At 36.3% G+C, this 27,439-nt stretch overlaps 1 long non-coding RNA gene across 5 annotated transcripts in view; it reads right to left on the bottom strand.

The window, feature by feature from the left end:
- Positions 1-2,417: 2,417 nt before the first annotated feature.
- The window catches only part of LOC131166484 (uncharacterized), a 45,905-nt gene continuing 20,883 nt past the window's right edge, over positions 2,418-27,439 (bottom strand). Inside the window, exons 2-3 of one of the 5 annotated variants that reach the window (XR_009139866.1) lie at positions 2,971-3,062; positions 2,418-2,732 (exon numbers count right to left, since the gene is read on the bottom strand). This is a non-coding gene — a long non-coding RNA (uncharacterized LOC131166484). Of the gene's footprint in view, positions 2,861-2,970; positions 3,340-13,250; positions 13,319-27,439 lie in introns of all 5 variants that reach the window. The other 4 variants (XR_009139868.1, XR_009139869.1, XR_009139864.1 and 1 more) reach the window with 4 other exon arrangements.

The following is a 27,439-nucleotide window of genomic DNA, read 5'->3' on the forward strand; positions in this document are numbered from 1 at the left end:
ACTAGCATAATAATAGCTTGGAAAGTGATTCTGCTTTGATCCCTTCTGTAAAGAGCAGTGATTATTAGCACCCTGGTGTTAATCGAATTCCAGGTGCTGTGGTCCTTTCCATTTTATTTGATGGGCCTAAGGGAAACCACCCCCAACTCCTATTTTTTCTTCCCGTGGGTGCCATCTTCAAGAGATCTAAGTAACAAAATTAAGTATAATAATAATAATAATAATAATAATGTTTGAGAGCATCAACTCTAAAGGTTGAGTTTAATATAGTTTAAGATTACATTTTGTTCAAATCCATACAAATTCTACTCTTAAGCTTAGGAAAAATAAATTTAGAATACCATTATGATTTGGTAAATACATTCTCTGCAACTTCACAATCAATCTCTTATCCAATTTAGTAAATACAATAGAATGAGGGGTGACATGGGAAGTTCAATTCTTGGAAGGGCTCTCGGATCAGAAAATTTTCGTATTTGAAAACATCAATTTAAGAAATTAAATTTTAACTTTTGTGAACTTAAACAAAACTCAATACAAATTTATATTGTACTTTATCCAAATTGAGACATCCACGAGGTCCAACCTCCATAAAAAACCAAGCAAGCTTTTTTTTGTTTGTATGGGAAACTCTACGTGCTGTGAAGACGAGGTGAAATGGGAGAAGCACGGAAGAGAGGCTGCTTCGAATTTACATCCTTCTCGATCACCAACAAAGAACAGAAGAAAGAAGTGTTTACAGGGAAGGCCATTTTTGGAGAAGGATTTATGCTAGTGATAAATTGCAGAGAGGTCAAACGGAAGTGAGCATGTGATATTTTTGAAGTGGTGACTGAGAAGGCGCACCAACTTCTTGTTTGTTGCAGCAAGGTCAAGAACCCTTTGGTGTAGAGCTTTATCTATGATCATAACACTGGGATTCACTGGGTGGCAGCAGGTTCTACCCAAAGAAGCACACCAAGACAGAAAGAATGAAAAACTTTTAAATGACATGCATTTCACACGAGACAAGAAGCTTCCCCCAGAGAAAAAAATAAAGTCAACTGATTCCCTTGACGACATAGATGGTGGTATTCAATCATTGCCAGCTCCTAACCGAATTGGAACCTCGCTACTTCCCCTTTCTGTCCCAAGCGGGGGAGAAGGATAAAAAACCATGTGTGAAGGAAAGGATGCCAAAGGGCCAGGCCAGTCAGTGAAGCTAGACATCTAGACTCTCCCCTCTTCCTGCCTCATCTCTTTGTGTCGCACGAGCAATCTTCTTTCTTATATTAATAAAAACTTTTAAATGAATCCATCTAAATAATTTTTGGATGATTTGGAGGCAAAGAAACTATTCCTGAAGGAAATGGGGACAGATATTTTATGGTAAAAGGATAAATGGCTTAAAACTCAGTATTTTTGGTTCAATGGCTGCATTACCCCAATGTCCAGGCTGCCATTGACTCTTTTCTTTCTAAATTCTGCTTTTGTACTTGGGTTGCATTTCCTTTGGTGCTTAGCCTCTTGTTCCCTCCTTTTTCTTATTACAATAAAATAAAATAAAATAAACAGATGAAAAAACACAGCTTGCTGTTTCAAGTCATCATGCTCAACCGTTTCTCCGATCTTATAAAAGGGAAAGCCAAATTACATTATAACTGTTCAGAGACGGCCATAAGAAAGAAATGAAAGTAGCTAATGAAACATATTATATCAATACTAGTCAAGATTTGCCCAAATATTTGGATATACCTGATAATCCCAAGCATAACCTTGCACAAAATGATTTCTTTTGAATTGCTTGTCATTTAGTGTTCTTGGGAGGTATTGGTGGAGGTCATTTAGGAACTATGATTTTGACAGTAATAATCTCAAGCTTTGGGAATGGGGCTCCTAACAACAGGTTGCAGTTTATTCTCATAACAAAATGGGCTTAGCATCAGAACAAGGCAGATGAGAAAAGAGTTATAAGAAAGAGTAAAAGTTTCTTTTTACTGTGTAGGAGCGTACATGTGGCAATGCAACAATTCATATGTTCATATTATCATAGATAGTTCAGCATTGCTGATTTATCATGCTTCTTCATACTTCGTTGCTTCACACATACATGCCACAGATCTATAAATAACTACTTCCAGGATTGGATTAGTAATCAAATTCCCATACTATTACCCAAAACTAGAAGAAGATAAAAATGCAGTTTTATAGGGTTGTGCAATTTCAAATGCTAAATTCAGAATTTTGAGAAGAGGGATACTTGCTTCTAGACTGCATTAGCCATTAAATTATACACGAGCAATGAAACCCTCAATTTCCAAGTTTAAAGCTCATTAGTTTTTTTTTTTTTTTTTGGACTAAGCTAAAGGTTATGAGCCCTTGAAGATATCCAGTGTAAGACGGTCAAAACAAAATGTACTCCAGCAGCCTCCCGACAAAAGTGTCATATATCCATGGCATCTTTGTTAGTAATGTTCAAGAAAAACAATTATATAGATGTTTTAAATACATTTGATAATAAAAAAGCAGTTCACGTTTCAAACTACCAATCAAAAAGGTTTAAGTTAGTAGTTACTCCAATCAAATTATAATGGTAGAAAAATCCATCAATCAAATGAAGAAGCAGTACAAATAAGACTTGAAAGGATAACATACATGGACAAAGCATAAAGTGAGCTTAAGCAGGCTACCTCCCTCCTGTCCTCCTCTTCATCACTCCAGATTTTATATGCCCTTCTTCATCATCATTGGCCCTAATTACCACAAAAAGAAATAAAGCAATAGTTCAGTGCACATGATGGTCCTCTGATTAACATCTTTCTTTACAAGCTCTCATTACTCTCATACTCAGATAGCTACTCCAGGCCCAAGGGGCCTTCTCCTACAATGACGTTGCCCAGACCATCAGGTTAGTAATGAAAAATGCATCCATGCTTCCCAAGCCATCTATGGTAAATAATACTCAGAGAAACAGAACATAGGCTTGCATACCTACTCAGATTTCTTCGTGATTCAAACTTGCTGCATCTGTCAAGAGTTAAATATCTCTTACTACAGTTCCCAATTATCTGGAGTCTTCAGGCCTGCAAAATGCACCCAATTGGCACTGGCTTGGCCATACCACTAAGAAATTGAGTTACTGGGCATTCTTGAATGCATGGCAAGGACTGGTGGGAGCACCTAAGAAACAAAATTCATGGTATCTTCTTCATGTTATGCTTACTAGTTCATAAGGAAAAAAGAGGGGGTAAATTATCCTCCAGGACCTGATCATATTTCAACCAATCCAACTAACTTTCAGTGAATTTTTCAAATGATTCAGATATTTACTTCCAGTTCTCTCTCCATCGACTTCCCAACCTTCAGCAGAAGCAGCAAAATCAGATCATTTTTAACTAGAGAAAGAAAACACATAAAACTGCAAACAATGGCTTCTACTAAGAAGAAAATGCATTCAGACTGCTGCTTATAGCTCGGAAAGCCTTCAATTTTTTTTTTTTTTGGAAGATTCTATCGTGGTGGTGCTTGATTGTTTCCCTAAAATGGCATATTTTGTTACACGTAGCAAGACTCTAGATGCTATTAATGTAGTCGATCCATGCTTTGGAGAAATTGTCAACCTTCATGGTATTCCAAAAACAATCAGATCGGGATTCCAAGTTTGAGTTGTCTTTGGCGCACATTTTGGAGAAAGCTTGAAACTCATCTTCATTTCAACAGCACTTGACATCCCCAAACTAATGGTCAAATAGAGGTAATAAACAGTAGAATATTAAGGATTGGGATCTTGTTTTACCACATGCCAAATTTTCTTACAATCATTCAACTAGCTTGTAGTCCTTTTCAAGCCATTTATGGCAAGAATCCATTGAGTCATTTTTGGCACACACTTTGAAGACAGCTTGAAACTCATCTTCAATTCAACACCCCTAGCCATCTCCAAACTAATGGTCAAACAAATGTTGTAAACAGTAGTTTGGGAAATCTTTTGAGGAGTTTAGGAAGAATCTTAAGGTTAGGAACTCGTTTTGTCACAAGCTGAATTTGCTAACAATCATTCAACTAGCTTGTAGTCCTTTTCAATATGTTTTTTAGCACTATTTTTGCTCCAATTTCTTCCTAAATGCCTCAAATATTTTCAACTCCATGATTTCAAGCTGTTGTCATGTTTATTAAACCTTTTTGGTTGTCCGCTCATGGCTCTTTATTTTGTTGTTTGGTACTATTACAGTTGAGTGTTGGTTTCTTAGCGAGTTTTTTGGGCTGTGGCAGTGTCCTGCTAGTTTGTTTGTGATTAGTTTGTGGTCATTTCAGTTGTTCACCATGTTCACAGTTGTTCTCTATTGACCTTGTTTATTGTTGGTCTCTTTTGTGAGTGTTGGGATCAAGTCCGCAAAGCCTAAAAGTATATTGTTTTTTGTGTGCTTTTGATTTGCTCAGATATTTGAGGCTGTGTTTGTGTTGGGATGCAATCCACAAATCTCAAAAGGTATCAGTGACCATTGGTGATTAACATACTATAATTGTCTCGGAGAAGGAGCATTCAAGGTAATCACACATCTCAACAAGCATCTCATCACATTGCATATATTTCTTGGAAAGGTAATGTCACCTGATATCTCTACCGCTAGACCTTTTTTCTGCCCTCCATTCTAAAAATTTACCTTGAGTTACACATGGGGCCATTGTTACAATTAAGAGGATAGGAATTGTAAATCCTACTCCCTCAATGAAATCTACTTTTTGCTTGTTAGTTTGTACATTCCTCAAAATCAAACCCCCCGCCCTTTTCAATCCCTCATGTCCTTTTTAATAACAGATTTTTTTTTTTTTGTTTCGATAAAAGAAGACACTTTACAAACATCCAAATTGCAGAGTACAAGTCCTAGATCCAAAGAACAGAAAAACAAAAATATACATAGAAGAAGATATTGATTGATGTAAGCATGAAACTAGGGGTGGAGTGGAGGCTAAGTTGAAATTATGGGGAGAAGCTTTAAAATCTAAAGGCTTTAGGATAAGTAGAAATGAAACACAATACATGAAATGTAATTTCAGTAATAGTAGGAGTAATATTAGAAGAGAAAAAAGGGGGGGGATATGTTAAAGCTTTAAATGATGAAGAAATAATAGCACTGTTGTTAGATTGCGATAAATAACCTGGTGTCTATTTTATGCAAGCTAAAGAAGAATTGAAGCAGGAATGTCTGTCATACGAATTAAGCAGGTTGGGTAATATGAAGTGCTTGCAAGTTGTTTCTGCCTTTGTGATCCGCCAGAATACCTTTCAAATTAAAAGGAAAGTTTCATTGGACGGTCATAAACCAACTATCCTATATAGATTAAAATGTTGGGCAACTAAGAAACAACATATATCCAAAAAATAAAAGTTATCAAATAGGAAATCGAGATGGATGAGTAGTATAACTGGGTAAAAGATAAATTATAAATGAAACAAATCACTACTAGTTGTTAAAAGGTTAACTCCTATAGAAGATAAGATAAGGAAGGGATGACTCAGATGGTTTGAGCACTTGCAATGTAGGTCACATGGTGCACCAATGAGAAAAGTGAGTTAGTTACTATGAGGGGCAATAGAAAGGGTAAGGGTAGATCTAAAATAACTTGGAATGAGATAGTAAGTAAAAATTTAAAAGCCCTAGAATTTGTCCAAAAAAAATTGTTCACGATCACATAAATTTGCAGAAAAAGATTCATGTAACTAACCTCACCTAGTGGGACTTAAGGCTTTATTTTGTTATTGTTGTTTGTCATATTTATTTACAAAAGCGCGGCCTTACAATGAGATCAAACAGCAATAATCCCCAAAATAGGCTGAGAGATTGTACCCAAAAGGAGGCGAAAAATATAACTTAATCCCTTATAGCCAAGAGTGAGTAGTGCAACCCTTAAAAATTATAGTATTCCTTTCAATCCACAAGGTCCAAAGAATGGCAAAAGCTGCCATTGCTCCAAGTCTAAAGCCCCTGAAGTTAACCAATAACAGCTCTCCCATCCACCCACTCTTCCCACATAAAAGAAAAGAGGGGGTTCCAAATCAGCCATACCACCCTGTAGTGTGCAAAGAGATGAGCATTCGTTTTGTTGCATTCTGAACACAAAATACACATGTTGGTGGACAAAGAAGACAATCAGCACAAGATGTGAAGCTGGTGGACTGTACTACTTAGTCGCACTTTCCTCCCATTTCCTGCAATGCTACTGTTACACCACTTCAAATGGGAAAGCACCATCATGTTCCCTTGGAGGGCAGTCAGCCCTTTCATGATGGTCCATTCCAATGTCCAAGTTCCTAGATGTGTCACGTCAAAGCTGAGGTTCTGATACTTTGTTACATATGTCAACTCTAGGATGACTTGGTTGTATTTAATGAAAAAATGTGAGTTGTTTCATATGATTTGTGCCTTTTGTTCATACCTTATTCACTACCTATATGACTAACTCTAGTAAGATCCATCTATCATTTTGGGCCCACACTCAATAACAAAATGGAACTGTAGGGTGACAAAACATGCATATTCTTGAAGTCATTCGTACCCTATTTTATCAAATGAATGTCCCCAAAATTTTTTGGAATGATGTCATGCCCACTATTTGCTCTCTTATCAATAAATGCCAACCTTTATCCTTGGTAGTACAATCCCATAATCAGTTATCTTCTGAAAGGCTCCTTTGCTTTAACTTCTCCTCGTATATTTGGTTGTGTCCTTTGTCCATTGTGTCCTTTGTGCATTAATTAAGTCCAAGAATGCATAAGATACTCGTGCTATCAAGTATATTGTTCTCAACTACTCTTATACTTATAAGGGAAATGGATGTTATAGCCCTAATTAAGATCAATTCTTTTTCTCTACTAATGTCTCCTTTTTTAAGTCTATACCATATTATATTATCATTTCTTGAGTTAGCTCATTCCTTTACCTAGCTTTCTAAATCATAACTAGCTTTCCAAATCATAACCTATTATCTCTTCCAAAAGTTTTCCTTCATCTTCATCCAATTTTGGTCATTCTCATTGCTTGGATCATCCTAATTTAGGATTGTACACATGACGGAATCTCAAGGGAGGAGAGCCTCCGACAGCTTCTACATCTCTAGGTTCCCTAATATGATGATCCTATTTCCCAAGATGTTGATCTCTCTATGGCTATTCGGGAAGGTAAGTGCATTTGTAGCAACATCCAATCACCAATTTGATTGCCATGATTTCCCTCATATTACTCTTTTGTTAGTACTTTGTCTTCTATTGCTTTTGCAATTGAAGCCCTATCCCATTTTGGGTGAAGGACTACAATGGTAAAGAGATGAGTGTGTTACAAAGATAATGATGCTTGGGAGCTAGTTAAGACCGTGCGTGGTACCTCATAATTTTGTGATTAGTTGTCGCTAGGTGTATAGGTGAAAGTTAATATAGACGACTCCATCGCTCATTTAAAAGCCCACCTTGTTGCTAAGGGATACACTTAGGTGTACAATTTATATTATTCTGACACATCCTCCAACTCACTTCATTTCTTCCACCAAGTGTCATTGGCCAGTCAAATGTGAAGAATGCCTTCCTATATGGGGGAGGAGGTTTATATGGAACAACCATCGTGGTGTGTAACTTAGGCAGGGCCATAATTAGTGTGTCAACTCAAGAAATCCTCGTATTGTAGAAAGCAGCCTCCCAAAGTATTGTTTGGTCAATTTAGTGTTGCAATACTTGAGTTTCCCCTTAGTAGTGCACAATAAATCACTTTTTATTTTATCATCATACTTTTATGCTCCTTGTGCACGTTAATGATATTGTGATTAAGGCCGATAATGACTGAAGTATCAAGCACTTGAAGCACTTCCTACAAACTAAATTTCAAACCAAAGATTTAGGGCCACTAATATACTTCTTGGGTATAAAAGCATCCAGGCCTCGTATGTGGACCATTTTGTCACAAAGGAAGTATGTCCTAGACCTTTTAGATGAGACCAAACTATTAAGATCTGAACCTGTCAATACAGCCACGGATCCTAACAGCAAGTTACGCCATATGTGGGTGATTTGTTGCCTAATCTCAAAATTTATAGGACACTTTTAAAAAAGTTGATCTCATAGTTACTCGACCTAATATATATTTCGCAACAAGAACTGTGAGTAAGGATTCTCCAAGATCAAGTCACTAGCACATAGTCACTCGTATCATAAGATACCTTAAAGCGCATTTGGCAGAGGTCCCTTATATCATGATCAAAGTCACACTTATGTTCAGGGATATATACAAATGTAGATTGGGTTGAGCCACCTTCCAACAAAAGATCCACAATTGTGTATTGTGTTTATGTTGGTGGTAGCTTGGTATTTTGGAAAAGTATGAAACATATTGTGGTGACCCAAGTGCTCAATTAGAATATTGCGTCATGACCCACACTACATGTGACTTAATTGGCTAAAGAACTTGGTTCCCACATTCTCAAACTATAGAGTTGACGTGTGATAACTAAGCTACTATTCATATTGCCTCCAACCTAGTCTATCATGAGCGGATGAAACACATTAAAGTTGATTATCACTTTGTTCAAGACAAACTTTTGCAAAAGCTCATTAAAATGACTTGTGTGAAGTTTGAATTCCAATTTGTAAATCCATTCACTAGTTTTTGTAGTTATTTAGTATTATTGATGTTTATTATTGCTATGTTAGTAAGAGAGAGATAGAGATTCACGAGTTATTAAGGGTAATATGGTCATTGTTATGTACTTGGAGTATATCGTAAATAGAGGGAGAGACATCATTATAGTGAGGTCTTCCATTTGACCTAATATTTTAATAAAAAGAAAATGAAAAGGGTCATAAAGGGGGTTGTTTATCCTTTACGGCCACCTTCCCTTTCCTCCTTTTTATCTTAGGAACCAAAGAAAGGTCTTTAAAGCACAAGGGAGAATTTTGCACTCATGTGCCTCCATTCCTAATCTAGGAGGAGAATCTTTCACATTTAGGAATACATTAGTTCTTTTTGTATTTTTTGCCCTTTTAGTCAACACTTGTAGTGAAGCTCACCCTTTTTCTAGTTGGCTATTGGAGCCAAGCTCCTCCTTTCCTCTTTCTCTTCTTCTTTTTGGTTTGGTCGGCAATTAGAGTTGAGCTCCTCCTCTTCTTTTTCTCTTTGATCAAGCCAAGTTCCTCTTTTCCTCTTCCTCTTTTTTTTTTTTTGGGTTGGTATTAGAGCTGAGCATGAGCTCTTTCCCTCCTCTTTAACTTTTTTCCTTTTTTTTTTTTTTTGGGGTCAGTAATTAGAGCCAAGCTCCTCTCTCCAGCAATTGGGCCAGAACTCCTCCCATCCTATTTCTCTTTTCCTTGTTTTTTCTCCTTTTTTTTTTTGTCAACACTTGGAGTCAAAAGCTGACACAACAACAACAAAACCACGCCTTAAGTGCCACTAGGTGGGGTCGGCTACATGAATCCTTTTCCGCCACCATTTCTTTTGACAGATAGTTAAAAGTTGAGATGGTCCTAATTTATTGGGGCTAAGGTAACTGCCTTTGGTAATCTCCAAGTTACCTCCTCAACCATTTTAGTCAATGTGGCTTTCTTTCTTGGGCATCTCCTAAAAATACCTCCTCAACCATTTAAGCCAAGGAGACCTTCTTTCAAGGGCATAGGTTGTCTCCTTCGCCCATTTGGAACTACTAAAAGTAAGTACTTGCTGCAAAAAGTACCTAATTGTATAAATCATTTGAGCTGAGGTAGCCTTCTTTCTTGGGCATCTCTTAAAGTTGCCTCATAGCCATTTGAGCCAAGGCAGCCTTTTTTTGTCGGCATTGCCCAAGGTTATCCCTTTAAGTTACCTCCTTTTCTTCAAATTGGGCTTGAAGCTCTTCTATTTCTTGTCAAATTGTTGGTTTGGAAAGTACATTGAATTTTTATGTAGAGGGGTTTGAATGATTGGGACTATTACTTATTGTTAATTGTGTTAGCCTTTTTGAAATATCTTCTAATAATGGATATGGGTTTTTGAGATTAAGAAGATGATGCTTTGGTACTTCTACGGGATTAAAGAATGGTTTGGTAAGGATTCGTTTTTTATTAGTTCTTCTTTTCCCCTAGATTTTTTTGAAAATTAGGTATCTTCCAATTTTCCTTCTACTCTAGTTAATTGTTGAGAAATAGTATAGAGTATTTGATTTGAGTAATTATTTTGATTTTGAATGTTTTTAAGATCTTTAAGTGTTGCAGGGTTTGATTCTAATTCCTTTTTGTTTATCGTTTTAAAAGGTGAAGCAACTACTTCTGTATTTTCTATGTTGAATCTAAATTTTTCTAATGGCGGATGGATTGAGGTCACACTTTTATGATTTGGTAGTTTCCAAATTTTGAAACATTGATTACTTAATGTATTTTTTGATTTATGATCGAATGGAGTATAGATACATTCACACCGTGTAAAGAAATCAATATTTTGTTGGGCCTTATTCATATATTGATAACATATTTCTTGTAATTCATCCAACTCTTCTTGACTATGTCTTGTAAATAAATTTTCTCTTCCAATTTGATCATCTTTATCTAAGAAAATTTCTTGGATTTCTTTTTCTTTTATTCGAAATTTTTCACTTTCTTTAAAAAGTACAAACAAATGTTTAGGTACTTGTTCTTCATCTAACATTTGAGATTGGGTTGGAGAATCCATGGTTGATTCTTGAGTAGATTGAGTTTTCACTAATTGAGTTCCACGATATATAGGGTTTGGAATATTTGGTTTGAAATTTACTCCTCCTAATTCGTATTCACTACTAGTTGACCTAAGACTTCTTCGAGCAGGAGTGTATTTGAATTATGAGCTAATTGCTCCTTTTGAAGTTGAGATTTCATTTTCTTTTAAGAATTCTATCATAATAGATCCATCCTCAGGATCTTCAATTATCATAGGTTCTTTATTTTTAATAGGTTTAGGTAGATGCAGACGACTCCAGTCCCAAGTAGTAGCTTGACTTAGTTGATTCCACGGAAGAAGAACTTTGGGTACCATAACCGTGGAATGCTCATTATTAGCTTGAAATATAACAGTATTTTCTTTAGGAGATTGAAGGATACAGCCTAAATCTATTGAAGTTGACATGGCTTCATAATAGACTTTATATATTATAAGTAATATTTTGGCTCCTTGACTCACATGATAATTTTTGGTTTGGATGTTTAGGATTAAGGACTTGCAAATTGAATCATCAATACAATCTAACATGTTATCAGGATAACAATTGAAATAAACTGGACCATTTGCCATGTTGGTCTCTACTAGTCCAAGTAGAGAAATTGAAAATCATCATGCCTAGCATCTTGAAGGCAAAGGCAGATTGGCCTATCGAGACCTCTTCTATGGAGCGGTTTAACTCCTATTTGGACAGCTCCTATATGGACAAATTTGAAATTCTTTCTTAGATATTGAATATCATTTTTTGAAAAATAGTTCTATACTTTCTCTATTGTTGACAACTGAGTGAGATCCTTCCACTATTTTATAATTGATATTGCTTTTGGTTCAAACGAACCTTCTTGATATATTTTATTACTTTGTATCATGGGGACATTCCAATTTTGAAGATATCTTTCAACATTATCAACTGATAATGAAAGTTGATTGTTTTGATTTTGAACTTCTTCAAAATTTTCTAATATTTCTTCTATTTGATCAATGAATTCTCTAGATTGTTGATTATTCATTTGACCCTTACTATTATTGTTACTACAAGATTTCTGTAATAAATTCTTGAATAACTTATTCATCTTATATAACTAACTAATTAAGCTAACATCTTATGAACCAAATGCCTCTACCAGGACCACCTTAATACACTCACTGGACTGACCAACAGATTTCCAAGGCTGACCAAACATTAGACACCAATAGAAGATTCAATGCATTAACCTAAATAGTCTGGATACCTCTTTAATTTGATAAATAAATTAGCAATTCTCTATTAAATTTAAAAGTAGCAACAAAATAAGTAAGTTCTGGCTCTGATACTAAATGGAACATAGATGGGCAAACTGAGCATCAAATTCTCAATGCACTTCAAGAAATGATTATGGCAGCCACGGCCTTCAAAGCAAAAAGTAATAACGACCATGCAGTCGCAGTAAGAATAACAATAGAATTTACTGGTGAACTAAAGGGATGGTGGGATAATTATCTCACGGATGAAGAAAGAGTATTTATCCTAACCAGAGTCAAAACAGAATATGTGACTCAAGGAAATGAAACAATTAGGCAAGATTCTCAAAATGCAGTCTCAACCTTAATCCTTACAATAATGAAACATTTTATAGGAGATCCGTTTCAATATCAAGAAAGAGAGCTTCAAAAATACTTGCAAACTTAACCTGTAGAAAGCTTCAAGATTTTAGGTGGTACAAAGACGTATTTTTATCAAAAGTCTTCTCAAGAAATGATTGCAATCAATCTTATTGGAAAGAAAGATTTATTTCAAGACTTCCAAGATTATTTGCAGAAAAGGTAAGATTAAGAATTAGAAATAAGTATAATGGTACAATTCCCCAAAAAGAATTAACATATAGAGAATTAATCAACTTCGTCAACCAAGAAGGATTATCCTTATGTACAAATCTTAAACGAAATGCAAAAATGAAAAATGAGCTCAAAAGGAGTAGGGCATAATTAGGATCATTCTACTCATAATATGGTTATGAAAAAATAGAATCTCCATCTTCCAAAGGCAAAAAAATAAAAAGACACTATACGAAAAAGTATAAAAAAAACCTACAAAATATGTCAAAGAGCAAATCCCAAAGAATAAAAAATTCAAAAAAAGAAAACAAAAAACATCAACCTCATCGACCTCTCAAACAGATCAAATAATATGTGATAAATGCGGAAGATATAGACATTATAAATCTAAATGTAAAATAAAGAAACAGATTCAAGGATTAGATTTAGAAGAAAATCTAAGAAAACAGTTAATTAATATGTTTATAAACCAATCTGATTCATTGGATGAGGAAGAGTCAAGTGAAGATGAGAAAATTCTCCAAATCAACGAGGATTCTGACAGTTCAAATTATTCATCAGAGTCTAGTCAATCTTACCAATATTGTGAGTGCCTTGGTCCTTGCATTTGCAATATCAAAACAACAAATGTTATATAAAATGATAAGAAAATTATGTTAGAACTTATCCATGAAATAGAAGATTCAAAACTTAAAATAAAATATTTGGAAAAATTAAAAGATGCAGTTCTCCGCGAAGAAAATTCAGAACCTTTTAACTCGTATCGTCTCAAAGAGATATTACGTCAAGAAGAAGAAAGACCAGCCAGCATTCAAGATCTTCAAAAAGAAATTAAAGAAGTAAAAATTCAGATAAAAAATCTTCAGCTACAAAATAACTTTATTCAATCAAAAGGTTTAGAAATTGACAATGAAATATTATCAATTAAAGAAAAATTAAATATCAAACCTGAAGAAGTAGGTAAAAATGATCAAGAAAATAGCCTCAATAAAATAGAAAAAAATAATATTCATAAATGGCATACTCAAGTTAGAATTTCCATTAATCAAGAATTTATACTAGAAGTAACCGCCCTTATAGATTCCGGAGCAGATCTCAATTGCATTCAAGAAGGCCTAGCTCCAACTCATTACTTTGAAAAACCCACAGAACAACTTTATTCTACCAATCACTCAAAATTAGGAGTAAAATATAAATTATCAAGAGCTCATGTTTGTAATAATGATGTGTGCATACTTCTTTCATAATTGTCAAAAATCTTAGTCAAGCCATAAAACTAGGAACCCCATTTTTAACCTTAATTTATCCATTGTAAGAGATCAAGAAGGAATAAAAACAAAGATAAGTGGAAAAGAAAATGCTGTGTTAGAGAGAGAAGCTCTCTCCCTCTCTCTAGGAGGGACGCATGGCATGGAGTGAATCTGCTCTAAGAGTTCTTGATCTGTTCGGCCATGGGGAGAAATTCATCCTCCAAGGCTGGAAATGCTATTTCAGCATCTCAATTGAATAAGGAATGGAATACTGCCCTAGATTTCATCGCAAAAAATGGAGGTAATAGCTCCCTCTGGGCAGGAAAAACTATTCAACAGATTCGTAAGGAGGTCAGGAGACTCTTTGCAGTCGTCAACCGATTTTCACCTTTGAAGGAGAAGGAAACTTCCTCTGATGATTCTGAAGATGAAGAAAGAGTCACTGAGATTGTAAACCCAGTTTGCATTTCTCAAATCGTCTCAAAGGCTAAGGATATTTCAGATCTGAAATTGCAGAAGGTAAATTCAAATTTAAATTTGCAGAAGGCTACGGGAGTGGGTAATACTGCTTCCGGTAGCAAATCGAAGTTGGAGGAGGTAGATTCCGAGTCTCGCAGTGAAGAAGCTACTTCTGAATATGAAACTGAAAATGAATCAGATGGAGATTGTGAACAGAACCCAGGGGTTTCGTCCTCTGATGATCAGGATGGAAATGATGAAGAACAAATGGAAGGTACGTCCACTGATTGTGAATCTGAAGATTCTGAAGGGAATCTACCTGATGGGAAGGAAAATTCCGTTGGTGTCGGTGCTGTTTCAGTTGGGTCTGGTGCGTGTACTTCAGGTGTGCATGCACCAGGTAACAGTGGCACTGTTGAGTCTCTTGATACTAGTGCACCAGGTGTTCAATTAAATGCTGCAAAGGGTGCTACTAGGGTGAATCCAAAGAATGCTAAGGGCAATCCAGGGGTTAGTATTAATTCTACTAAGTACCCTTCAAGTGTTCGGCCAAAAGATGGTAAGGACTTGGCAGTTGTTAGTAATTCTGGTGGTTGTCAAAATGCCACAAATGAAGGTGAAAAGGAGTTCTTCATGAAGGGGAACAAGAAGGTCTCTTGGGCGGATTTATTTGCTAAAAATAGGCACCAACAGAATTGTCGTGCTGTTCCTAAATTTGCTACTGTTGGTAAAGAAGCTCAAATTGATGATGAAGACTTTGGCGATACAAAGAGGGAGTGGGAAAACAGTTTGGTGGGATTTTTTGCAGGTAAATTTCCAGGAAAAACTGCCCTCAACCTAATTATTGAATCTTGGCAAGCAAAGGTTGAAGTTCTCCACCATGTGAATAGTTGGATTATCTTTAAATTTTGTAATGAAGAGGACATGCTTCAAGTGCTTACAGGGGGCCCTTACCTTGCATTTGGCCGTCCTCTGTTGCTTAAAAGGATGCCAGACTTGTTTCAATTTGATATGGAGAGAGTAAGCATTCTCCCAGTTCGGATTCACTTGAGAAATCTCCCCCTTGAACTCTGGTCTTTGAAGGCTTTGGGTAAAATTTGCTCTGTTTTGGGTATGCCTGTGTATGCAGATAAACTTACCACTAACAGGGAAATGCCTTCATATGCGAGGGTTTTGGTTGAGGTTGATGTTTCGAAGGACCTGGAGAAGAGTTTCAAGGTTAGACTCTCTAATGATCGTTCATTCACCCAAGAGATTGTTTATGAAAATGTTCCTAAGTTCTGTTGTTACTGTAAAACCCTTGGCCATGCTGAAAGAAATTGTAAAACCAAGAAGGAGAAGGTACGGATGGAAGCTAGGAAAGCTTGCCCGGGGGGTGATGTCCAAGGAAAGAAAACCATTGAACCTGTTGTCACTGAGCATGCTATAGTTAAGGGTATACAATCAGGCAGTGATGCAGGCATCCCTGGTACTTCTAAGGCAGATGCAAAAGCACCAGCAAAGGACACAAGTTTGCATTTGAACGCCAAGGAAAGATGCACTGCAGTAGGTTCCAAAAGTAAGTGTTCTACTGGGTGCACTGCTGCAAACTCTACCATAGATTCTTCCTCTAAGGAAGGTAAAGGTGAAATTGGAAAGAGTAAGGATAAAGGTAAAGTTTCCATTACTGATTCACAAAATCATGGTGGTGGAGACTTTAGCAAAGATCCTCCCTCTTTGGAAGGTAAGGTTGTATCGAAAAAGATTAAGGATAAAGGAGAAGCTCCCTTTGTCACTGCAGTTAGTGGCATAAATCAAGGGTTTGATATGGTACAAGGTTGGACTGTTCATCCTATGGAAAGTAAGAATAGGAATAAGGGGTCTAGGCCTCCTTGAGGTCTGTTGATCTTGCGTTCCCTTTGTTCTCTGGGTATGCCCATATTTGATTGTTCTTGTCACTAGATTTTTTCCCAATTTTGTACTTGTTAAGCCTTTGTGCCCTGGGTATGCCCAAGTCTGATTGTATTTGCTTCTAGGTTTTTCCTAGTTTTGATGGGGAGCTTTGGCCTCCCTGCTCGATGTATGTTCGGAGTTTTCTATACATATTCCTTTTGATCAATATAATTTATAATTTACCGATCAAAAAAAAAAAGATAAGTGGAAAAGAAATTTGTTTCAAATTTTCAAATCCAATAAGAGAAAAAAAGATTAATAAATTAAAAAACAATATAATGGAAAACCTTATCCAAAATATGAAAAGAGACACTTTGAGAATCCTTTTGTATTCTTCTTTTGAAAATGTTGCCGATAATTTGGCTTGGAGAAAACTTTTTGAATTTAAGAAATTTCAATGATCATCAGAGAATGGTTTTGAAAGACTTGAAGAACTTCCTGCTTCTAGAAACCATTTTTGAATATTGCTTGAACTAAGGTGATCTGGATTTGGCATATTGGCCCACCATTTGATCCTAAATTGTCTGGCGATGGAAAATGCAAAATTGAATTCTTTCGCTTTAATGTAATCCCAGCATAAGATCCAAGGAACCTTGAATTGAATGACAAATTTGTAGAGTGTTGTGTCTGAATCCTTAATCATCATTTTCTATTGAAAATTTTGTAGACTATCTTTGACATAATCTGGGAAGATCTACTCGATTGCACTAAAGTAGACCCACCATTCATAGAACCATTTTGGAACTGTCTTTTAAAAATCCTTTTTAAAATAGAAAAACCGGGAATGGTTGAAGTTTCGGAAATAAAATGTGTTATACCACGCATTTTTATAATCTAAATATGTGTATTGCTAAGGTTGAAAAGGTTTTGAAAATTTTTTGCCTGTGTGGATAGATTGATTACAATTTTGCAAAGTCAAGACCTTTTGGATCTCAATAGTGCAATAAGCTACCCATTTATCATTATTTTTGCCAAAATGTTTCTTCAATAATATGGAACCAATGTCTACAAGTTGAAACTCATAGAATCGTTGAGTTTTGGAGAGGGCCTCGGGAAAAAAATGGAATAAGGTTGAAAGATTTTTTGAGCAATTTCATAGTTTGAAACAATGGAAAATTCTAGAAACCATTTTTTGAATATGGTTTTGAAAGACTTGAAGAACTTCCTGCTTATAGAAACCATTTTTGAATATTGCTTGAACTAAGGTGATCTGGATTTGGCATATTGGCCCACCATTTGATCCTAAATTGTCTGGCGAAGGAAAATGCAAAATTGAATTCTTTCGCTTTAATGTAATCCCAGCATAAGATCCAAGGAACCTTGAATTGAACGACAAATTTGTAGAGTCTCGTGTCTGAAACCTTAATCAACATTTTTTGTTGAAAAATTTGTAGACTATCTTTGACATAATCTGGGAAGATCTGCTCGATTGCACCAAAGTAGACCCACCATTCATAGAACCATTTTGGAATTGTCTTTTAAAAATCCTTTTTAAAATAGAAAAACCAGGAATGGTTGAAGTTTTGAAAATAAAATGTGTTATACCACGCATTTTTATAATCTAATTATGTGTATTGCCGAGGTTGAAAAGGTTTTGAAAATTTTTTGCCTATGCGGATAGATTGATTCCAATTTTGCAAAGTCAAGACCTTTTGGATCTCAACAGTGCAATAAGCTACCCATTTATCATTATTTTTGTCAAAATGTTTCTTCAATAATATGGAACCTATGTCTGCAAGTTAAAACTCATAGAATAGTTGAGTTTTGGAGAGGGCCTCAAGAAAAAAATGGAATAAGGTGGAAAGATTTTTTGAACAATTTCATAATTTGAACCAATGGAAAATTCTAGCTCAACAATTGATAGGACAATTATTGATTCTTTGTTAAAATATTGAGGTCTGGAAAAATTGGAGGATACGTCCATTGGAGATTGGGACATACGAATTGCCTAGGAAAAGTTTGAAGGTGAGCTCATGGACAAGGAATGTCTTGTTATTGAGGATTTCGAAACGAGATTGAGAAACAACAAGTGGGTTTGATCGAATCAAAGGCTTTGATGGAGAAGGTGTTTGAATAGCATAATCGTCTGCTGATTGAACTTTGAAGTTGCTTGAATTTGGGGAGGCTTGACCCTTTGCAAGGCACTTTCCTTTAGCACCCATCACTCTTTGAAATTGGATGCAGAGGCTTTGCCCTGCAAGAATTCCCTCGTCAAAAAGTCTAGAAGAGAGTTTGATTCTCCTTTCATAAATTCTATTTGAAAATCAAAACTTGATAAAATAGCTTACCATCTAGCAAAAATTTGTTTTGAAACCAGATTTAGAACATCCTTCTGTAAAATCTTTCGTTGACTTGCAATCAATACAAAGTAAAATTTTTTTATTAAAAACATGGTCTTGAAACTTTTGAACGCACAAAACTATTGACAAAATTTCCTTTTTTATAGTAGAATAATTTAATTGAGGTCCAGACCATGTCCCTAGATGAAATCTAAATAATCGTTCTTGACCTTCTAGATTTTGTTTGAGAATTCCTCCATATCCTGTATCAGAAGCATCTATTTCAACAATCATATTGGCTTTAGAATGCAGGATACTGAGGATTGGCAAGGACTTGATTTGAGATTTGATTCTTTTAACAACATCTGTGTGTATTGAAGATCAGGCTGGGGACTTTTCCTAAGACGTTGAAATAATAATGGCTTAATTAATTTTCTTAGATTTAGATAAAAGTCCGAGACATAGTTAAGACAACCCAAAAATATTTGGAGTTGATTTTTGTTCTTTATTTCATCTAGAAATTTATCAGTGAAGCTTAAAGATCTTTGAATCGATTTAATCATCCCTTGATTAATTTCGTGTCCTAAGAATCTTATTTCAGTTTGGAATAGCTTCATTTTAGCTTGAGAAACAACTAGTCCGTTGTTTTTGATAATTTAAAAAAACTTATTTAAATGTTTGAAATGCTGATCTATTGATTCTGAGAAAACTAGGACATCTTCTATGTATACTATTGTGAATTAGGTGAAACAACTAGTCTGTTGTTAGTTATCCCTTCAGAGCAATTCTAGCAAATCAGAAGTCATACGAGTCGCAGGAAAATCCCAGAAAACAGAAGCATTCATCAACCTGCAACTTTTCCACGAAATTACAGTCGCACCACTGGATTCTAAAACCCTAATTTATTACCAACCGAACCACAACACGTCCCTTACCACCAAAATCAAACACCCCCGAAACACCATCCCTCAAAATTTCATCACCATACTATCACCGAAAAGGCACCACGCTCTGGCTGAAAACTTTCGAGCCTACTCCTGATGGAGATCAACATGCACCTCGAGTATCTTTCGCATATATTGTGACACGTGGACGACCACTCGAAGTCCACCATTGGATGTGAACTTTATTTGCAGCAATTGAATCTTCTCTTGGAAGTTAGCTTGAAAAGAGGATGACAACTTGCAAGTTAGAAAGTCTTAGTTTTTCAAGAAGCATTTATTTCATTTTAAGTTCCTAGACTTAGGCCTGGCAAAACAAGCGGGCGGGCTGGGTTTGGGCGGGTCACCAATGGGCCGGGTCATAAACGGATCGATGTTAAACAGATCACACACATGCCAACCCTAACCCGCCCGTTTATTAAACGGGTGGGTAACGGGTCACCCATTTTAAAAAATATAATTTATTTATTTTAAAATTTTTAACAAATTTCATATAAAATGACATTTTTTTTTAAAAAAATACTGCATTATATTTATTAATTTCTAAATAAAAAGAACATAAGATAAAATGAAAGGGTTTCTACAATATAATTTTAAATTTTAGGTTTGGGATAGATTTGATGCAGTAGAGCAGGAGGAGGTCAAGGCTAGGGCCATGAATGAATTCATGCTAGGTTTGGAAATATTTATACAACAAACACAAATCTATATTTATCTACTATTTATTCATCACGAATCCATGAAACCTAACAAGCCAGTAACAAAGAACCTAAAAAAAAAAATCGCAACTCAGCTCCACGACTCCACCTCTAGTCCTCTGCGTCTGTGGATCGTGAAGGAGCTTGATTCGTGATGCCTGAGGGAGCTTAATCTTACCGTGGAGCAGCTGGAGGCTGGAGGTGTGGAGTCTAGTTGTCTGTGGAGCTAGGGATGACTGATGCCTATGGCTGTGGTCCGTGGAGCCTAAGGAGACGACGACTCAAGCTGGGGATCGTTCGCAAGCTCGCAGCATCGGCAGGTCCAGCACGTAGCAGCACACCAGAGGAGAGGAAAGGAGAGGAGACTCAGGAGAGGAGAAGATTGAGATTTGAGAGAGTGAGAGCTGAGAGGTCAGAGATGAGGAGAGGCTGAGAGCCGTGGCGTGGGTTAGGGGCCCTTAGGGTTTTTTTGTGTTGACTGAAGCCTGAAGGCTGAAGCTGTGAAGTGTTTGTGACTGTGAAGCATTAAGGATCCAAATTAACGGGTCACCCGCCGGGTGACCTGCCCAAACCTGTTTATAAACGAGTTGACCCGCGACCCGTCCAATTATTAAACGGGTTAGCTCCTTTAAACCCGAACCCGTTTTAAACGGGCAGGTCCGGGTGACCCGATGGGTCATGACCCGTTTTGCCAGACCTACCTAGACTCCACTATCATAATTATTCTAGTTCCTAGGCACCTATTTTCTGTGACAAACTATTTCCTAGAAATCTCATTACCTATGTTTTAAATGTTTTATTTTACTTTTGTCTTTTCTTTAATCTCTTAAGAAGTCATGTGCAAGTCGTGTGCATGCTCATATAAGGCTATAAATATGTCATCACTTATACTGTAAAAGAGATCATTGCATTATCAATAGAAAAAAAGGAAGCCTTTGCTTGAACTTGTGAATTTTGTTCCTCTCCTTGTGAGTGAGTAGTGTGAGACTACCATAGTAGTTACAGGCGCAAGGCAAGCCGAGGCAAAAAGGGTATTTGAAGCCAAGCCACGAGGCGAAGGCGGGCGCCTCACAAAGGTGAGGCGCACAACTATTAAAATGCTGTAAAATGCCTATTTGGGGTAATTGGTATATGAAAATATGAATATCTAGTAATATTAGAATTTAAATATAAAATGCCAAACATTCAATAGCAAAATTGGAAATTTAATGAAATTGCCAAGGCCAAAAGCATCAACAATTCAACATAGTTCAACATCAAAATAAAAGAGTGCAATAAAATATTTCAAAGCAATAACCTAATAAGATTTCAAAGCAATAACCTAATTAAACATCAACATACTCGTTTTGTATAAGTAGCTAATAGCCTAATACAAGCAATAACCCATTTAAGATTTAAGATTTGTATAATGCATTTCCAAACAAATTAAAAAGCAGTAGCCAAATTCAGTAAAAAGAATATTATGTATTAATTATAAACTAACATTAAAAATTAAACAACATATTTAATTACATATAATATTATAAGAAGCAGCAGAAGAGAAAATTAAAAAACAGTAGCTAAATTCAGTAAAAAGAATATTATGTATTAGTTATAAACTTACATTAAAGATTAAACTACATATTTAATTACATATAGCTCGCTGCTGGTTCACAATGTCAAAGACAAAGTGACGAACTCACGCTACTGGTTTGAAGGCTCGCATACGAACTCGCGAAAGCTCCTGCTGGTTCGAAATGTGGAAGACGAAGTCGTGAAGGGTCGTGCTAGTTCGAAATGTCAAAGACGAACTCACGTTGCTGGTTCGAAGAATTGATGACGAGCTCGCGAAGGCTCCTACTGGTTCGAAGGCTTGCAGACGAACTCACGCTGCTGGTTCGAAGGCTTGCGAAGGCTTTTGCTGGTTCGAAATGTGCAAGACGAACTCGCAAAGGATCGTGGGGCTTTGAAGGGTCGAAGAGGGCTAGGGCTCCTGTTTGTTTGAGTCGAATGAGGGCTAGGGCTCTGGCCTCTGGTTATTTTCTCATTTAAAAAACCCAAAATTTTCAAGGCACGCCCCACGGGGCCTGGCGCCCCTCTACACCTTATCACGCCTCACTCCGCCTCTTGCAGGTCGCCTTGCCTTGCATGGTATGAGGCGCTGGCCTCCTCGCCTCTCTGCGCCTCGTGCCTAGCTTTTAACTACTATGGAGGCTACGTTCCGTCTCCCCGGAGATTGCGTGGTGAGAGACCATGACAACATCAACGTCAACATGAACACTACACGCCCACTCCTCTTTCATAGCTCACAGCCACAACTTTCCTCAAGCTTCATTCTTGTCTCAAGATTCTTAAGGATCAACAAGCTTGTTCGTGGTGTGATCCAATACTCGTGTGTCTTGGTGTTTGTCATTCCGAACCTTTTAGTAAGCTCGTTTCAATTCCTGGTTTGTAACCATCTAAAACAGCCCCTAAAGGAAACTTGTAGGCCTTGAATTTCTACCCAAATCCTTCATTGAAAAACCTTGTTCATTCTGTTTGAATCTTCCTAAATTTTCAACATGAGCATGCTTGCTAGTACCATGCTTAGGGATATTTCATTTGTACGCTAGGACTTGTGATCTAAGACTTCTAATATAACATCTTTTAAAGTGAACTTGATTACTTGAATGAAATGATCAACTAAGGGCTTTTAAACCAAATCATATACGTTTTCAAAATCTCAACAACTTGTGATCATTAGAATATGTTTGTGATGCCCATGCTTGGTTAATTGAATTCTTCCCATAGATTGTGATATTGTGTGTGTGCTACAAAGAGGAACAACCGTAGGACTAGGGCTACTTAGAACCGTCCTACATCAACTGCCCCCCTAAATCCCCCCATTTCCTGCAATTTTCTTCCTGCACAGCCACCACCCTCTGATCTCCTTCCACCCAGAAGCTCATCACTCAAAAAACCCTGATGGCGGATCACGTGCCACATGCGCGTGGGGAAGTTGCTGGGCTTTCCTTTTTTGCTCAGATTCTCGAGAAATTGCTTCCAGCTTCAAGAATTTGGATTTTACCTGATATTTTGAAGGTTTCTGAGTGAATATTGAAGTATCAAGCTTGGTTCGCCTTCCTAAGGTGAAATTCAGCGTAATCTTGGGCTGCTCAAGCAAATTTCAGAGTTTTGAAGGTCTTCCAACATCCAAATTGAGGCCTAGTTGCTGTGTTTTGAGATTTTACTGAAACAAATTGGTTTTTCTCCATGACATTTTGATGTTGATTTAAAAAAACTAATATTGGATTGCTTAGTACATATTTTTGGAGGGTAAAATCAGTGCGCTAGCATAGTTCTTGAAACATATGTGAGAAGTTAAAGTGAAATATTTGAAATCTTGAAACTACAAAGTCAGAGCAAGGAAATTTTGGTAACATTGTAAGGACTTACACTATTTGGACTCCATAGAAATTGATTTAATTTTGCTTATCTATTTGGTACTTGTTCAAGTTTGCACCAGTCCATATTTACTCTCTAGTTAAAAAAAAAAAATGGTAATTTCCGTATATGTGGTTCCTACATAGTTGGCAATTCTCAACAATTATAGGACATCATTTATCTGTGTGCTCTTAGGAGCCTAGAATGGTAATTTTGTTCAAGAAAGGGTTGAGGGATGAAATCAAAAAGGTTTAGGACTAAGCGAATTCAAAAATATCCCACTACTCTATCTGAGGCTTACCACGACTTTGGAAGCTGAGAGATTTCTCCAACCACTAACTTATACCACCACTTCCTATCTTAAAGAATTTCATCATTCTAGATCAATTTCTCCATGGTCATGCAGTATTCTTAGATCCTCACAAGATGTTCAAGAGAAAACTCAAACTGTTGAGAATAAACAATCAAATACCAAAAGTTCCAATGCAAATTCTTGTATAATTGAGTTTCATGACTATACAAATTGGTTGTTGAAACTTGCAAAAAAACAACAAGATGAGTTGCCAACTACTAGGACAGATATGCCTATCAATGACCTTGCTCTTCAACCTAAATTTTCCATTTCTAGCCCAAAGAACAAGGAACAATTGGCAGCTGTAGAGTTTGTTGAAAATTCTTCAATCATGGAACCTATTGATGAAAATCCTCTTGAGATTGTCTCCTCAATTCAGTAAACTTGCGCCTCCATCCCTTTCATCTTCTCCCTCTACATTTTCCTTAACCAAATCTACTGAAACGTTGTCCATCATCTTAAAGTATGAACCAAATGCATATTTGCTTGAGCTGCCAATAGATTTGGATATTAAATTGAGTTCTTGTTTGGAGCACTTGTTATTTTATCAGAGGACATGGTAGCCTTCTATGCTACGTGCGGTTGAACAATCTACTACATATTCTCCAATGGTGATTAACAATGCAATGCAGATCGTGCCTCCTCTTGATTCGCCTGCATGTTTGACTTTGTTCCCACACATGGAGCTAAAGCTACTACGCCATTACAAAACTCGAGGTCGAGTTTTCTCTAACAAGGGGAATTTGATGGAGAGCCACCAATGCAGGATTTTAGATGTTCATATTGTATCTAAGTCTATATATTTTAGTTTGGGAAAGTCTTGCTACTCTAAAAGTTTAGTCCTTTTAGGTTTATTTTGGGTATTTAAGTACTTTAGGATTATTTTGTAATTTCTTGATTTATTGAGAGTTTTTATGTAAATATGTGTTCTAGTTAGTAGTGGATATAATGCTGGACATGTAAGTTATTGTACAGTTATTGTTTGAATCAATTGCAGTTATTCACCTCTGTTCTGTTCTTCCCCTTCTCTGTTCTTCTCTTTCTGTTCTGTTTCCCTACTGCTGCTGTTGCTTCTCTTCTTCTTCTTCTTTTTCTTCTTCTTCTTCTTCTTCTAATTCTAATTCTCTCAATTCTATCTATATATATCAACTTTCATACCTGTCCTGCAGGCTGCATCACAAGGTTTTCTTCCGTTGCAACTGCCACCTAATCTCCATTTGTCACAGCACACAAATTTGTTGTCTACTCGAGGATATCTCCAAACATTGTCTCATTTTCACTTTTGAAAAGCTACAAATTGTTTCATGTGAACCTTCTCGACAGGGTGAATTTCATTCATCTAGAGGTAAATTTTCTCCTTGCAAGAGGTTGACCTGAGATGATACTACATTCAATCAACATGATCCGAAGGTGGTTTAAATAAAAAAAACCTCCCTCTCTTGCCATATCTGGCACACCAATCTGTTGCTGCAACTAGGACCATGTGATGAACTGCATACAAAAGAGAAAACGAACCTGGGTTACTAACATGGAACCTCTTATTAATAGAATGGTATCCCAGGCTACTGCACCCAAATTGACCTCAATGTCCAATGCTTATGTCAGATTTAGGATGGAGAATGAGGGAAACAATATGTATGGGCAACTATTATAACTAAAAAGAGTGTTCCTTATCTCATTACGCTACATCGTTTGTACAGGCTTGATCTCCTAGGTTCAATACCCACCTCCACCCCCCTCCCCCGAATAGGGGGTTACTTATCCTTTACGAGGGGATTATACTCCCTTTATTTTTCTTCCATTATTCCTCGGAAAATGGTCTATTTTCTTGACTAGGCAATAGGTCTGTGGAACAAGTTTTTCCCTCATCAGCAATATAGCTTAATTTTTTGTTATAGTGAACTTCATCAGTTGACTTAGGCTCAAGAGCCAAGATCAAGTATCCTTCCATCTCTCCAACGCTCAATTGTAGTTTTAAGGGGAAAAAAAAAAAAAGCAAACATCTATGTGATGTCTTCTCTCATCTACTTCCTTGTAGAGCGTCCAACACTCCTTGGTTAATGCAAGATAATAAGTCAGGCTGGCCTCTTTCACTTCCGTAACAAGAATTTTACAGCTATAACCATCTCTAACTTGGGTTTCTCACTTCCAATACTTCTCTTCATTCTCTTCCCTAAATCATCAACATAAGTTAGGTGATCATTCACAATTCCTTCTATGCATAATGCATTGAGTCGATCCTTGAAGACCAAAATAGAATAGTGGGGTATAGCCAAGATAAATCATTTCTATTTGATTGAAGTTTTATGACACAATTAACCTTTTAACTTTTCATCTTTAAATATGCTTCCACATGTGTTTGTACTCAATTACACATTACTTCATAGAATCCTATCCAGAACGACGAGTGGCACTCCATAAATTATGTCATACAAAATGCTGAAATTTCCCGTCAATGTCTTTGTCAACTCAATATATGACTTGGCTAGAATCAAATTCAAGAAATTATTTCGTAAACATCCATTCAAAGGCCACCAATACTCCATGTTTATATCCATTATTAGCTTGATATTTTCTTTGTTACGCATCTTGAGAATACATTCAATGAGTTTTGAATCTCCCTCACATGTCCACTTTCTTTTGCTCCTTCCTCGCTGATGTAGGACAATAAGAGAAACAAAGAGAGACAAAATTGAGGGAGAGAAACAACGAGGAGGAGGAGGAGAGGGAAGAAGGAGAAGCAATAGGAAGCTGCGAAGAGAGAGAGAGAGGAAGAAACTGAAGAGTAGTTCTAATTAAAGAATAAATGTACAATAACTTACATATCCAGCACTTATACCCGCCACTACTAACACATATTTACATAAAAATCTCATTATAACAAAGGATTACAAACTAAACCCAAAATTATTAAATACACTAAACTAAATAAATCTAAATAAACTAAACTTTTAAAATAACCAGAGTTTTCCCAAACTCATAAAAAACTGATCTATAATATAAACATCTAAAGTTCTCCATTGGTGGTTCTCTATCAAACTTTGAGTTGTCCATATGGTATAAACGTAATCAAATATGGAAGTGCAAGTTTTTACAAATAAAAATCATCAAAATAGAGGAGCATTGTGAAAAATAAAAATAAAAAGTTTTGCAGCACAGTAGGGTCAAAAGTTTTACAGTAGTACGTAATAATATCAAAAAATTCCAAACACATACAGCTACTTGACAACAACATTAAAAAAAGGTCTAACCATCATCTAATTTGACTAGAACTCCACTCATTATACGTTTGGTTAGCCAAATTGGCTTTAAAAGTAGTCAACTTATTTGCAGTTTCTGCAATGGTTATGCAACCACCAAACTAGTGCTCTATTACAAAATAGAAGAATTAAGTCAGAAAGAAAATTAAAAGGGTTGGGAGTGGTGTGGGAGGAAGGCCCCAACATTCAAGTTGTATTGCACCAACCAAACACCAAACTTTTACTTGTATGTTTCTTAGTTATCAACTATAAACATGAAAATAGTTAATGAATCATAGCTATAATTTAGTCTAAAGACTATTTGTAAGAGAAATAAAAATATTGTGTTGATAAATTGTAAGTACACATCTATAATTTAATCTAATA

This window comes from Malania oleifera, chromosome 10 (assembly GCF_029873635.1).
Source record: "Malania oleifera isolate guangnan ecotype guangnan chromosome 10, ASM2987363v1, whole genome shotgun sequence".
Lineage (NCBI taxonomy): Eukaryota > Viridiplantae > Streptophyta > Magnoliopsida > Santalales > Ximeniaceae > Malania > Malania oleifera.